Source organism: Apus apus, chromosome 11 (assembly GCF_020740795.1).
Source record: "Apus apus isolate bApuApu2 chromosome 11, bApuApu2.pri.cur, whole genome shotgun sequence".
Classification (NCBI taxonomy): Eukaryota; Metazoa; Chordata; class Aves; order Apodiformes; family Apodidae; genus Apus; species Apus apus.
The window spans coordinates 4,222,646-4,237,027 of NC_067292.1; the positions used below are offsets into that span (position 1 = coordinate 4,222,646).

General features: G+C 35.7%; 1 protein-coding gene across 2 annotated transcripts in view; it reads right to left on the reverse strand.

The window, feature by feature from the left end:
* The window catches only part of CDH13 (cadherin 13), a 424,829-nt gene that overhangs the window by 220,251 nt on the left and 190,196 nt on the right, over nt 1–14,382 (reverse strand). The gene's annotated exons all lie outside the window — the stretch shown is intronic.

Genomic DNA, 14,382 nt, shown 5'->3' on the forward strand with positions numbered 1-14,382 from the left:
CACACAGTTGGAACTTCTCCACTTTCGAAATGTGTATATGTATTTACACACACAGGTGTGAACTGAAATTCCTTGTTATTATCACTACCTTAGTTCCACATAAGACAAAAATCCCTAAAAATCCAATTTCAAGGTTGTCTTACATAAATAACAGTAGCATATGTAAACTTGCAGAGCTACACAATGTTTGTTATTAGCTACATGTTTAGCAATTTTGTATTTGTGCCCCAGAATCTAGAAGAATTATAAATTAATCTTGCCCTTCAAGGCTGACAAGTTTGCCAAACCATCTTTTCCCTCTGCCTTTTCATGTTCTTTTTTTTCTAGCAATTTTTTATTGTTAATATTTGGACAGAAGCATTAAGTCAAATATTTATTTGCTGCTCTGAATTACAGCTCCCGAAGAGAAAGGGGAAAAGTAGAAATCTGGACCTGCTTCCATTTGGAGATAATAAATATGCAGGGTGTTTAATAATGTCCCTGAGGAAATAAATCCTTGTTGCCCTATTGCTGTGGGTTCAGTAGTGCTGGTTTGCAGATTACTGGGCAGTGAGATTTTGACTAAACTCCATAATCATTATTCTTTTATTTTAACTGCGAAAAAATTGCCACTAGTTATGAAATAAGAAATCAGCCTCTTCAGAGATAAAGTTTCAATTCTCAAACCCTTGGGGGAAGGGAGAAATTTCAAAGTAAAAACTTGTTTTACCCTTTTTCTACCTCTCCTTCCAAGAAACACACACTAATGGATGAAGTTTTCTTCTACTGTATTTTTAACAGCCATGGCAAAACAGAGGCAGACAACACTGCAGGTGACTGAAGGGCAAAGTAACTTTGTAACTTTAGGCTCTGTAATGAAATCAAAACTTAGTGGTTTCTACAGAAAAGTTTCCTACTTTTCATTTTTTGGTTATTTTGTTGTTTGTTTGTTGTTTGGGGTTTTTTTACGTTAAATCTATGTGGCTTTAACATAAAACTATGCTTACAACTTTGCAATGTCATGACCATTGCTTACTTTTGTAGGGAAAAGATGAATTGATCATCTTCTGCCTGATTTCTGAGACTCATTACAAGACAAGCACACATTCCCATCCAATATAAGAACAGTGGTTTCAAAGGCCTGAAGTCAGCCACAGGCCAGCACAACAATAATTCAGAGATGTCTACACAACAGCTGTTTCCACCACAGACATCAGACATTACCTGTTTATGACAAATTTAAGAATGCCCCAATTGTAACAAGCCACAGAACAAAAATAAAACAAATTGTGGGCTGTGCAGGGGAGTTTAAAAATGCAGATAATCACACACAGATCTTTTTCCACACTAAATAGGAAGGCAGGAGTGTGATGATAACAATAGTAATAAGGGTAGCTGCAGAACTGAAGAGAGGGAAGATTTCCTCTCAGCTCCAAATCTGGCAAAGATCTTAACCTTGAGTTTGATGGCAAGTAGGATTCCAATGTGATACCTAAAAGATTTGTATTCCTTGGAGCTATAACACATCCCATATCTCATCCCCACTTTAGCTGCAAACCATTCTTCAGCATATAATGTCTAGGACCAGGGTTATCAGACAGCAGAGTTTTTTCTAAATGCCCGGATATGCTTTTTTAAAGCTTCAGGAAACAGTCACATTCTTGGTGCAAGTTTGTGCAGACACTTCTCTCTGTTTACCCATCTATGCATCTGTCTAGTGCACAGTGACTTATGCTTGATACAGAAATAAGAAGCCCACGTTACAGATGCTCCGTGTGTTACTGCATCATCTCTTCAAGAGCAATGGCAGTCGCATAAAGTGATTTTCAGAAGTAGGATTCTCTAAGATGGTTAATTAGCCACAAGAGGGAGCCACATACTCCCAGGATGTAAGGAAGAACATTACCATATCCTAATTAAGATGCTTATATAATGGCTGCATAGTTCAAAGAAAGTGCATTTCCCAGTACCCACTAGGCTCAATACAATGAAAAGTTTAATAAAAATCAGGCTTAATTTGCCATATGCTTTGGGTGCTTCAACAAGAGCAAGGAAGAACAGGAGTATTGTCTGACATCTCCTCTGGCAAGATTGGTATTCTGAATACTGTCATAAACACAGCACTGTTCACATGAAAATTTCCTAGCTTACAATAAATTTGGGCAACAATGCTTTCCCAATTTACTGGCTGAGAAAAAAACAAGGCCAGATAATTTCTACTGGTACATTTACCTTGGGATGTCATTTTTATGTTTCTAAACTACATAAATTACTTTCCCACAGTAACTACTATCTGAAGCCCAGAAAGAATCACTTATTTCCATAATTTGTTTATGGCTTTAGGAACTTCAGTGCAGGTTCTAATATTTAAAATGTCTGCAGCATACGACAGTGGCTATGTGTTGCATATAAAGACTTCTCATTCTTAGGAAATGATACAGTTAACTTAGCATAACTCCAAGAACCCACCCACTGACAATATATACAGGGCAGGCACACTTGATCTGGCCTCCCAGTTTCTACCTATTTCATTTTCCCTTGTTCTGATCTCACAATTCAGAAAGGCCTTGGCCTTGCAAAGGCAGAAGGCATGGACAGAATAGATGCCAGGTGAGCATCCCACAATAATATCAACTCTTGAAGGTTATTTCCTCACACAGGACACAAACAACCTGATCTACTGAGAGGTGTCCCTCCCCATGCAGGGAAGTTGCAACTAGATGACTGCTAAGGTCCCTTCCAACTCAAACCATTCTATGATTCTATGACAGTATTAGGATGAAGACTTAAACATTACTCACTTCCCCACACTGAAAACACTTTCCTATGTCAAGGATACATCAGAGAATAAATATATGGAAAACTGTAGTGCATCCATGCAAGCCTTGCCAGGACCACATATCTAGCACCCAAGACAAACCAGTTTGATGTTGTCATGTTTGGGGTTTTTCTTTTTTCCAAAAAGGCAGAGATGGTACAATTCTACTCAACTGAAAGACACTTACAAAAAAACAGAATATTACTGAGCTGACAGGATCTGCTTTTTGCTGAACTGTGGCCAGAATGTACTTACCAAGTGCTATTTTTCAGCTGACATTATGTATCCCTTCCAGCTAAATTCATTTCAGCAATGTGATCTCCCTCGTGTTAGGGGTTTATCGTGAAAGTAAATCAGAGTGTTCTCAACAGAAGAAAAGAAAGAGAAGTACAAAAAAGCACACTACCCCACTACCGCCAGAGAAAGATATCACAGTTCTGCAAGCCCAGCTAATCTGTCCTTCACAGCACCATCCTAGTTTACCAGTTTCATTCTTTAAGAAGTGTTTCCGTTAACCACTTCTATAATTTAAGTTCTTGACACCATCTGAATTAGAGATGCATCATATTAGTTTCACTTTTTAATTAGAAAACAAATCCCACCCTCAGACAGGAATATTTGATTCAAAGCTCAGTACTTTTTGTTACAGAGTGCTACACTGTTCCTCATGTGTTCTTTATTTTTTGGGGAGTTGTTTGTATGTGGTGTTTCCTCCCTCTCAGAAAGCAAATTTAGAATATTTAGAAGTGAATTGTTTTTTCCCTTTAATCCCTACGTTCCAGAAGAGCAAAACAATGGCTTAGGCACATTGTTAAGCTATCATATAAATACTGAAACAGGCACTTCCTGTCCTGCCATACTGAAAATCACTCTTTAGAGTCAGAGGCTCCATCTGCTCTGTAATGACTCAAATAATCTTTCAACTAAAACAAATGCAAAATATTCCTATCATTATTCAAAAGCACTAACCAATAGAAACTGCTTCATTACTATCAACTAAACATCCAAAAACTGTGATTGGAAACCAGTTTACATAACTTGCTGAGTTTAAGAATTTATTAAATTGCTACAATAACTAGTTAACCATGGAAACCAAATTCTGCTCTCAAAAGGTGAGTGCAGTTAAAATCGACAAGGATGAAAAATATTTGAAAAGTTCAGGACAAAAAAACTTCAGCAAGTAAAGATGCTTCTGCAATGAACTAATGTAGGTAAAACAATAGTCCTACATTTCAAAACACTTCCCCATCAGTTTTCAATCTCCAGTCTCCAAATGAGGCAAGATTTTCAAAGTTGTACCAAACTGCTGGATCATGTGCTTTCACTGCAGAGCTCCAACCAGCTAGTCAACCACTCACCCACATTGTTGTATTTGTGCTTGCACTGGAACAGCACCCCAGAGCCACAAGCACAACATGAAGAGGGAAATGTGACTAGCAACAGGAATATACAACACAGACTTGACCTCCTATGACAGCCAAGGTAAAAAGAACACAAAGCCAAGGTGAGGTGTTTGGTTTCTGGGGGAACCAAAGCTGGGAAAAGCTACATTTAGTAAAGCAGACATTGCTTCTCTGTCATTAACTACTAACATTTTGCTTGTTGCTGTTGCAGTCACAATAACAATGCACAGCTGTATATTTCACGGAGAAAGAAAATGGATGTAGACAACAGACTTGATTTAACTCAGTAAAGAAAGCCACAATTCACCTATTTTAAACTTTAAATTTTTATTTTCTATGTCAGACCCCCAAGATTCAGTTTCAACTGGGTGAAACACATGACTGGAGAGTGTCTGAATCTTGTGCCTTAACACACACATTAATCTATGATCACACCAAATTTAATGATTTCAGCAATACAAATAGCTAACAGTGAACATTTGCTCAGAGATCGAAGTAATGAACACATCAAGATGTGCATTATCTTTTGTAGCAGGTAATCTGTCAGCTTCCTTTTACTCCTAATTTACAAAGAGCAAGAAGTTTCATTACATATAATTTTGGCTTCCCCTTTTCCTAAGTAACAGTCAATTTCAGATACATATCTGCAAACTTGGGATGCAGTACACAGCAATTTCCTTCTACTGACAGCACTGAATTTATAAACATAGTTTTTTGTAACTTCAAAGCAAAATAACCTAGAAGTGTTATTTGTCACAGAAGACCGGGATATTTCACTGGCTGATCTGGCCTTTAACAACCGTATTATAATTGCTGCTTAAGTAACTAACTTGCGACAAACTCTCTTAGTTGAAGGAACTTGAGGACATTGTCTTTTGAGTGACAGCCAGATGGTGTAGCTCAAAAGCTATGCTTAGTTGTTAGGAAAAATCTGACTCTGACAGACAGCATTAAATGAGGAACTCAAAAGATGCCCCTTAAAAGAAGAAAAAAATAAATAAATAAAATTGGATTCATAGAGGTGCTTTATTGCAAATTTATCACTGATCTGACAAGGCAGAAATGCAGAGACAACATCACAACATTTGATAGTTTCTAATTGCAGCAACTCAGGACATAGGACAGACTACATAGACTATTACATTACCTCACCTGTAGCTACATCTGTAAGAAGTGGGTGAAAAGAGTAGAAAAGAGCCCATTTACAGTACGTTTTTCCAGGTACTTCACAGTACTGTCTATTCTAAATAAAAACAAAGTCTTAATTTAATACTGAAGGCTTTGCAGCATCCAAGAAAGCATAAGGCTCTCTGATCTAGTAACAGACTGGAAGCAACACAGCAGCAGCATCTCAGCTGCACTGTGCCCAGGCTAAAATGATTTACTGTAAGGTCTAGAGAAGTCTGCCCTGGGTTGTCTGGGGAATATAAAAAAAAACTAGTGGCTTCCTTTCCCTGCAGCTACAATTACTGCCCATGAGACTTAGCTACAAAAGTTATCTTTAGATCCACGAATGCAGCAAAGAAAGAAATCAAGATCTGGATTAAGTGGGAACTTCCAGCTGGGTAGAGTAATTGGAATTGCAGAATAAGACATTGAAGTTGCAGCAGCCAATTTGAGGAAGCAAATAGTAAAGTGAGAAAAACTGAGCTGGTAAGAATGATTTACCTAAAAAACACTCTTGAAAATTAGGACTCTCTAATTTGAAGAAATTTATTGGAAGATTGTGTCTAATTTTATTTTTGTTTTAACTAGCAACATGCTGAGTCTTGACTTTTGAAAATATTTTGCAATTAAAAGGAACCTAGAGCAATAAGTATTCTATTGACAGCATTTCAAAATTTTAAGTGAAGATATTAAAAAAGAAATATCAAGATGAAGGGCATTTTTAAAAAATTGGTTCCTTTACATGAAGACAATGTAATACTTCTGGATACTTTAACAACCTGCTTAGCACCCAATTCCCATTTGTAGCAAACAACCCACAGATCTAATTATAGATTTTCCTCAGTCACTAGTTCCCTAGGAAACAAATCCATGGCTCATGTCTTGTGCATGGAAGGTCATAGTAGGAAGATAAATATTTTTCTGTGTGTAGCAACTTATCTAGAGGTCACAGGTCTGCATCTCAGCAGACCTCGGTGCTTCTATCAGGGACACATGACAGTTATATTTGATGGCTATCTTGGATATTTAAAACTTTAAATGTTTTAATCTGTTGAAGCACTTTAATACTTTTATTAGTAACAATGCTCTATGATGCTTCATGCTGTAAATAAAGGATTTTAATTTTTCTTACCTAAACTCATTTCAGTTTTTAACAATGGATCCACCTCACCAGATCAACCATTTTACCTACTGCAATAGCCTTAGAAAAAAAGGTATAAATTATTATTAATCTACTTGTGATTTATTTCTAATTCATCACTGAAAAAAAACAGATATAACATAATTTGTGGGAAATTCAGATACATGTTAATACATATCTTGAATGGGGTGAATTAGAATTAATTTGAGGGTGGAGGAGGAAAGGTTTGTCCTCATTTGTAACACAAAACCACCGTTCAGCTCTATCCTGGCCCATGTACTATGACAGCTTAAAAGGTGTGCAATTAGGCACCAAGCCTACTGCACTTAATATAATATTCTGCCTGACTTAAGAACAAATACAAGATTTAAGCTAAGTCAGAGTGTCTTTAACCTGTGGGAAGCCAGAAGGATGCAGACATTGTCAGTACACCTCAAGCAATGTGCAGCAACTCATGCCAAATGATCCCCAGCCCTACCCCAGGTCTGGCTCCTTTGTCTCCAAGGAAAAGCATCCCTCCAGTTCCAAGGCCACAAGTAATATCACAAACCTGGGCTGCCTCCCTCTTGAGACCACAGCATCAGTACATAAATGGATGCAAAAATACTTGATTCTCAGAAAAAAATTTGGCTCCCTATTTTGTTTAGTTAAATTTACATTCTTTTCCCACAATGCTTTTTATTCCTTCTTTTATATTCCTGCCATCTTCCAGTTAAAAAGTTGCCACTAACTCAGATTCACTTTACCACTTTAAAAAGGTCAAGTTTTAACCTTACTGAATGCTTGACTCTTCCTAGAATTAGAACTGTAACGTATCAAAGTACAGATTCTAACCGTCTTGATAGACTTGAAGAACAGAGCTATGTTAGTCTCTTCAGAAGCTTTCAGATTACTATATAACTGCAATAGTCTTATATGTATATTACTTCATGGTATTTTGCTGGGGAAGGATGGAATCAATCAAGATGAAATCAGCCTAAAAGAACACACGATTTCCAAATTAGTCATTGTCAAAATGCAGCACTTGAAACTTGGATTTAAACTTCTAAAAGCTGGAAGGTCTCTGGAGTAATGGAACAATTAAGCTTCAATAATACAGAGACACAGTTATTGTCTTCCAGGTATATTATTACTCTTACCAAGAAGTCAGAATTAGAATTATCTACATCTTATATTCATTCATTGTGCTACAAAGCAGTACACTTACATTTTCAGTTAACAAAGACTAGGGGAAACTCTTAAACATAGAAAAGAGGAAGTATATGGATCTGTAATAACTTTAAAAAAAAAAACCACCCAAAATCAATAAAAACCCCCAAGGAAACAGCTATACATTGTGAAAAGCTGCCCAAAAGGAAGCCAGAAAGGCAATTCTAGCCTGGGAATAAGATACACAGAAAAACTTACTGTTCCAAGCAACCTGTTGTACCACCACAAGTCTCAACAAATAACTTTCCCAAATCTTTAAAGATTGAAACAAAAGATAGTAAAATTGAATAAAAAATTAGAAGAAAAAAAAAAGTTGAAAAAATTACAACTCTGAAATAATAGTGAAAAGAAAGCATTATTTATAAGCCTGCACACTTTTGTATAGGTGAGTCCAATTCCCATTCAAATTTTGCAGTGCTGAACTTTATACTGCCTGGCTGAGAATTTGGAGCTATCCCAGGACACGAAGCCATTAGCCATCTAACACCTGAGAAGTCTTTTTGTCAGTGGTTAGAAGATATACATTTTAACAATCAGACGTAACAAGAGTTTAAACTTATAAAAGTAATATAAAAATTCAAACAAAATTCCATGAAAACACTTCAAGGTTCTTTTCCCTTCTCTCTCTCTTTCTTTATCTACTTCGTATTGCTGCAGTACATTGTACAGTTTCAGCAAAGAGTTTCAGTTGAACAATACAGGACACACTGTGACCATCCTCAACTCCAACTTTACACTGTAAACTCCATGACTGTTTATGTCTCCATGTATACACTGTAAAAAGTTCTTCATCTGTTTGTAGCTTTTATAAGAGCTCTCTCCAACAAAATCATAGACAATAAAATATTCATGTTTTTATTTGCAGGAAGTTGACTCTGTACCTAAATCTGAACTTGCAAAGCTATTTAATTCAATTTCGCAACACCAATTACCCAAACTTAATTTACATAGAAAATAGTCACTCTTGGTTAGAGTGATAACTCATTCAAATTTTATCATTTCCTTCCTCAAAAAACTAGATACTGAGCCATAAAATTTAATTATGCATAACATGTACATTTTCTGACTCAGCAAGCCAGACATTGTCTTCATTCCAAGTGAGGGTGTTTTTAAATCTTTTCTCCTATTGACACAGACATTTGGTATGATTAAAGTATGATTAAACATATGCCCACATGTACAAAAAATGGCATCCATATATTAAGATGCAGTTTAATGTATGTGCCTGCAAACATGAATTTGCTTTCAGACATTTAGCTTTGCCCACTTCAACAACAAAAATAATAATTCTACAATCTCACCATTCAGTAAAAGCTTGAGTAGTAGCTTCCTTTCCTTAAAGATTACACATGGTAACTTTGGATGTTTAAACCAACGGTTATTAGAGATGGGCTTAAACTGTAAATGCTCTGTCCGGATATTAAACATTCCCAAAGTTTAGGATTACTTCTATAGGAAGCTCTAGGTTGAACTCAGTCATATACTATCTATACTCTTTGCAGAAAATAACTTTCTAAGCAGCTACCTAACAGGCATTACTGTTATCATCTGCATCACCAAAAGAAAATAATAATAATAAAAAAAAAGATAAGAAAGATTCTGCTTCAAAAACATTTATCTTGGGTCACTTATCTATGGTTTTATCCCATATACAACTAAGCTTTTTCAATATCCTGTGAAACCCTGTCCATCAATACCTAGCTTATGTCTTTTCATAACAAATACACCTTCAACAAAAGAGTATTTCATAGCATACAAGCCCGGAGGAAAAAAAAAATGTAATCTGTATCATAATCCATTAATGTAACAATTATATTTTCAGAATCCCAACACCAGCTACTAATAATCAAAATTGTAGTATTCAAGACCCCATATAACACAAAGAAGAGAAATCCTGTTCCTGAAGTTGAATGAAATTTATGTTTTAGAGGGATGAACTGGAGGATAAATACATACAAAGTCCAATATGAAACTATTTGGTTTTGCCCACTATTTGCCTGAAGCCAAGAAAAAATTGTAGGCAGTAGAAATAGATTTATTCTTTTATTTTTAAAGTCAACCGTATATTTTATAAACCTGCTAGTTAGTATCAGCCTGTGAATTCATTAATTATCAATACATAAATCCTAAATACAGTTATTATATAATTAAAACATTCCTTTTTTCCAAAAGGAAGAAACAAGCAAAACATTTCCATGCTTTCTAATCCACTTGTGACTAAATACAATTGCCCTACCTGGAGAAGCATTATCTTTTTTAACTCTGAAAAATTAGACGCTTTCCAGTTACACACAACTGCCTGCCAAAACCTTGTCAATGTCAAAAAATACAATCTAAAGCTAATGGTAAGATTTAAGTTTAAGCTGTTAAATCATTAAATTGTTGCTTACATAACTTTGGAGGATAGTAGCTATGCATTCTGTGTTTTGCAGAATATAAATCTAGCTATTAGTGTGAAAAAAAAAATAAATCAGTTTAACACTTTAGCTGAAATAGAAGAAAAAAGAATGAAGACATTCAAAAAGTTTAATCTTCACACTGAATAAAACAGAGGGGGAAAAAAAAAGTGCTATAATGATGGAATTTAGAAATAAAATAGAAACATATGTGTCTGGTGCCATTTTAAACTGGCAAAATATAAATATGCAGGCAGTACCTGTTCCACTGTACAGTTCAGGGAGAGGATTCAGCTACATTGTGCAATCACTGTGAGTAACCACAACTGTTCTGTGCCTTGATCTTACAACTTGTTCGAAACCCAGCTACTACTGAACCTTGGCTTTACAGCTATAACATGCACTGGCTCACTGCTAATGCAGAGGAGGAAAAACAATTTAGTGTCATGGCTATTCACACTTCGTACTAACCACTTACTGATACTAATTAACAATATTAAGTGATAACCTGCAATCATCCATGGCTATATTTGACTTAAGTTACATAGGTGTAAATCCAAAATACCTAGTTTTCATAGACATCTCTTCAACTCAGTGTTAACATACAGCACAGTCCTTATTTTGTATATAGGTTCAGATTTTTACTCTAGTTACATGATTAAACTACTGAAAGAGCTAACCATGATTTCTTATGTAATTAGATTACTCCCTCCCTCTATTTAGCTGCAGTTAGACAATGACTAAAACATCTAATGAAAACTAATTCAAAGCATGTTACTTTTTATAGTGCACCTGTTTTAATCTTAGTAGACATTGATATTATAATAACGTTCCTATTGCACTTTCAGGCAAAAAGCACAGGGCTTATTTAGAGAGTTAGTGAGTCTCATAGGAAAATAGAATTTAAATATTTGGAGATCTTCTGAATAATATGGTGACTCATATAACGATAAAAACAGAAAAGTCCATCAATCTTGACAAAGAATTCAGCTATATACTTCAAATATAATTTTTTTTCTCTTTTCATTTAAGGGAAATGTATGTCTGAAACTGTAGGGATAATTAATGAGGTAAAACAAACCTTTAAATTAATGAAATAATCTAGATTCCCCAGTACCAGACTGTTTAATTTTTACTGAAAATTAAGGCTGCAGGCACAGGATCTCAGTTCTCAAAAAAAAAAAAAAAAAGGAAATTATTTAATGGTATCAGTAACTTTTTTTTTAATTAGTCAACAACAAACACCTTGTGAAGCTAGAAAATGAATTCAACAAGGTCTACTGATTTTATTAATAACAAAAATCACCTTAATGTTATGTTTCTATGTCTACACTTACTGTGTGTAGAATACAGAAAGATTTTAAAACAGTCCCAGAATTACCAGCTAATATGAAGGGCAGACATGATATGAAACTGATATTAAGAAATAACAGTGAAGACTCTTCAATTACAAATCATTAATTTCAATTTCAACCAAAGAAATCAATAGGCAAGAGAAAAGATATCTCATCACTTCGGGCTACTTCTCTTGATCTATCATTTTGGCATATCTTAGAAGTTTTCAACTGACAACACTATATATCAGCCTTAAACTAAATTCATAGAGCAGTACAGCAATTGAAGCACGACACTGTGTTCAAAAATAAACCTTCAATTTGCACAGCTGAGACTAGGGATATATTCCCATTACAACCAGAGGTGTGAAGAGGGATGTGCCACTCAATTGTACTATTGTCTTTTTATTCTTTTGATAATTCACTCCAAAGCTAAGGAATCATAAGCATCTTACAGCACAACATGTCTATCATAAACTAACAAAAACGTTACTAGAGTACAATGGTATTTAGTGGATATCCAGCTTCTTATGTACACTTAAATTCTGTTACCTATAACAGCACTATATTTTATTGAAATTAGATATTACATTCTTCTCACTCCTAACACACGACCTCTCCTTGCCTCTCACTTCCTTAAGTAAAAGAAAACACATATTTAGTAAATAAATATTAGAAAATCTAGTTGCTAAATTGAGTCCCTCTCCAGCGCCTTTTAGAGGAAGAAGTGGAACTGAAGCTGTACATCATCCAGCTAAAAAGCCCAGTTTCAAAGTAGCCTCTCCTCCAGGGACAGCTTCTGTACGGTTAACACATAAGGGCAACTTTACCTGAAAACATTGAATATGACAGCCCAGCATCATAGGTGTGAATAGCAGGAAGGAATTAAATTACAGAAGACCTTTAAAAAACAAAGCACTTTTCTCCAAAGAAGTCACACTTAAGACAAGGGGCTTCTTTTTGAGCAGGTCTAGGAACTACACAATATTCAGGATTATCCAGAACTTCCCTGGAAGCATTTGGGGGCCTGCTCAGGGAGTTGTGCTCAGTGCAAGAAGTAGTGTCTCCTATTGACCACTGTATTTTTCTACCTATTTCAATAATGAGATGTCAGATTTCCTTTTACATTGGAGGAGAGCTGGAGATGCCCAAGTGCTCATAAAGGTCAGAAGAAATAATTGTTTAACTCTGCTTTCTAACTGTGGATTACACACTGTCATTCTGAAGGAAATGAGGCACCTAAATTTCCCTGCAAACGTGGGCCTCGGTAACTGAAATCTCACTGATTTCAAAAATAGCTTTTTGTTTCTAACATTGCCTACATGCTTTTAAAATGCAGAATTGTTCTATAAATAATATAGCAATATTTGAATACAAGTAATGAGTCAGGCGTTCCTCACCCTTTCTCTTTGCTTTCCATATAGGCTTGCATGATATAAATTGTATTTAAAAGAACAAAAGCTTAAACGTGAGATGATTTGTGGGAATACAGAACTGCACAGGAAGAAAAAGAAAAAAAAATAAATCTTTCTGCAGTAGTTTTATCTTCACAAAGAGCAGTACAAATACTATGCAATTCAAAGATGAACCATGCACAGCAAATTACACAAGGGTGGTCTGTAGTGATGACCAATGTCATCCTGTGCCAACATCAGAGCCCAAAACATCAGACGTAACAGGAAGAAGTACATCCTCTACTTTTGGCCTTTACATCTTGTGACAATGTGTAGAATATCACAATGCTTGACAAAAAATAATATTTTTTCTTTTCTTTCAATCTACCACCCAGTGATCAAGAGAAGTTCCTTAGTTCTTCAGTAGGAAAGAGAGAGGATAATTATTCCCTGTTTCTTCCATGAAACCAACAATTTTCTAGAGCACTATCATACTTACTGTCCCTTTTCTTTTGCTTGCTTTCCTGTTTCCTGTTTCTTTACCTCTGATTATCTGCACTGCCCTTCTCTAAGTCTACTCTGTTCTTTTTAAGATGGCATGATAAGAACACAAAATTCAATGTTCTGTTTGATATCTAGTAACTGCTAAGCATTGACTTTTTCAGAGACCAAGCCAGAATTGTTCCAGAACTGCTTCTGAATCACATACCTAATTAATCTGCAGTTATCAAACTCAATCTTTCAGTACTGTTACATCCTGCTGCAATAATACAATCTTGTCATTACTTGTCGTTTTCTTGAATAATTTTGGATGATCTCCAAATTCTGTCACCTCACTGTCTCCTTTTTCAGATATTGTTTTACTACATTAGACATCACAAATCACTGTATAGATCTTCGAAAATATCTGTAAAACCTTCCCTAAGAAAATCTGTTTCCACAGTGATGTTTAAAACATTTTTTAACCAAAAGAAGGGATTCCCTCTTAGTAGAGAAATCCAAGTATGGTTTATTGATCAGATATATCTACACCTTTGGTCCTTCCATAGATCTTCATATGCTTATGAGATATGACTTGCCTTCAAAAGAGCCATGTGGACCATTTGCTTCATGATCATCCAAAAGTTTCTTTATTCCAGTGACTGTTACAGCTTGACTTTGCCTGATTCACTTAGTGTGGGAGTGGGATTCAGCAGGCTGCAATTCCTAATGCATTTCAAGGCTTCCTACGGTCCTTTATAAAAAGGGGGGGCAGTATAGGACACACATGTTCCACTGCAAGTGAAGCCAGCACCTGTGAGTAGTTATGTGCCATGGCTGTGAGTACAGCAATTCCCTGTTTGTGCTCTCCACGCTGGGTCTTTCCGATTTTGTAATATTCAGTTTTCTAGTTTGCTCTGCACTTGTTTCTTTTGATGGTTCAGTTTGAGATGCTCCTTCAGACTCCTGTCCCCTTCCTCCATTGAAAACATTCGCAGTGTGACACTGTCTTCCTTGCAGGGAACACGCTAGTTTCCAAAACATTTGAAAATATTTTACCA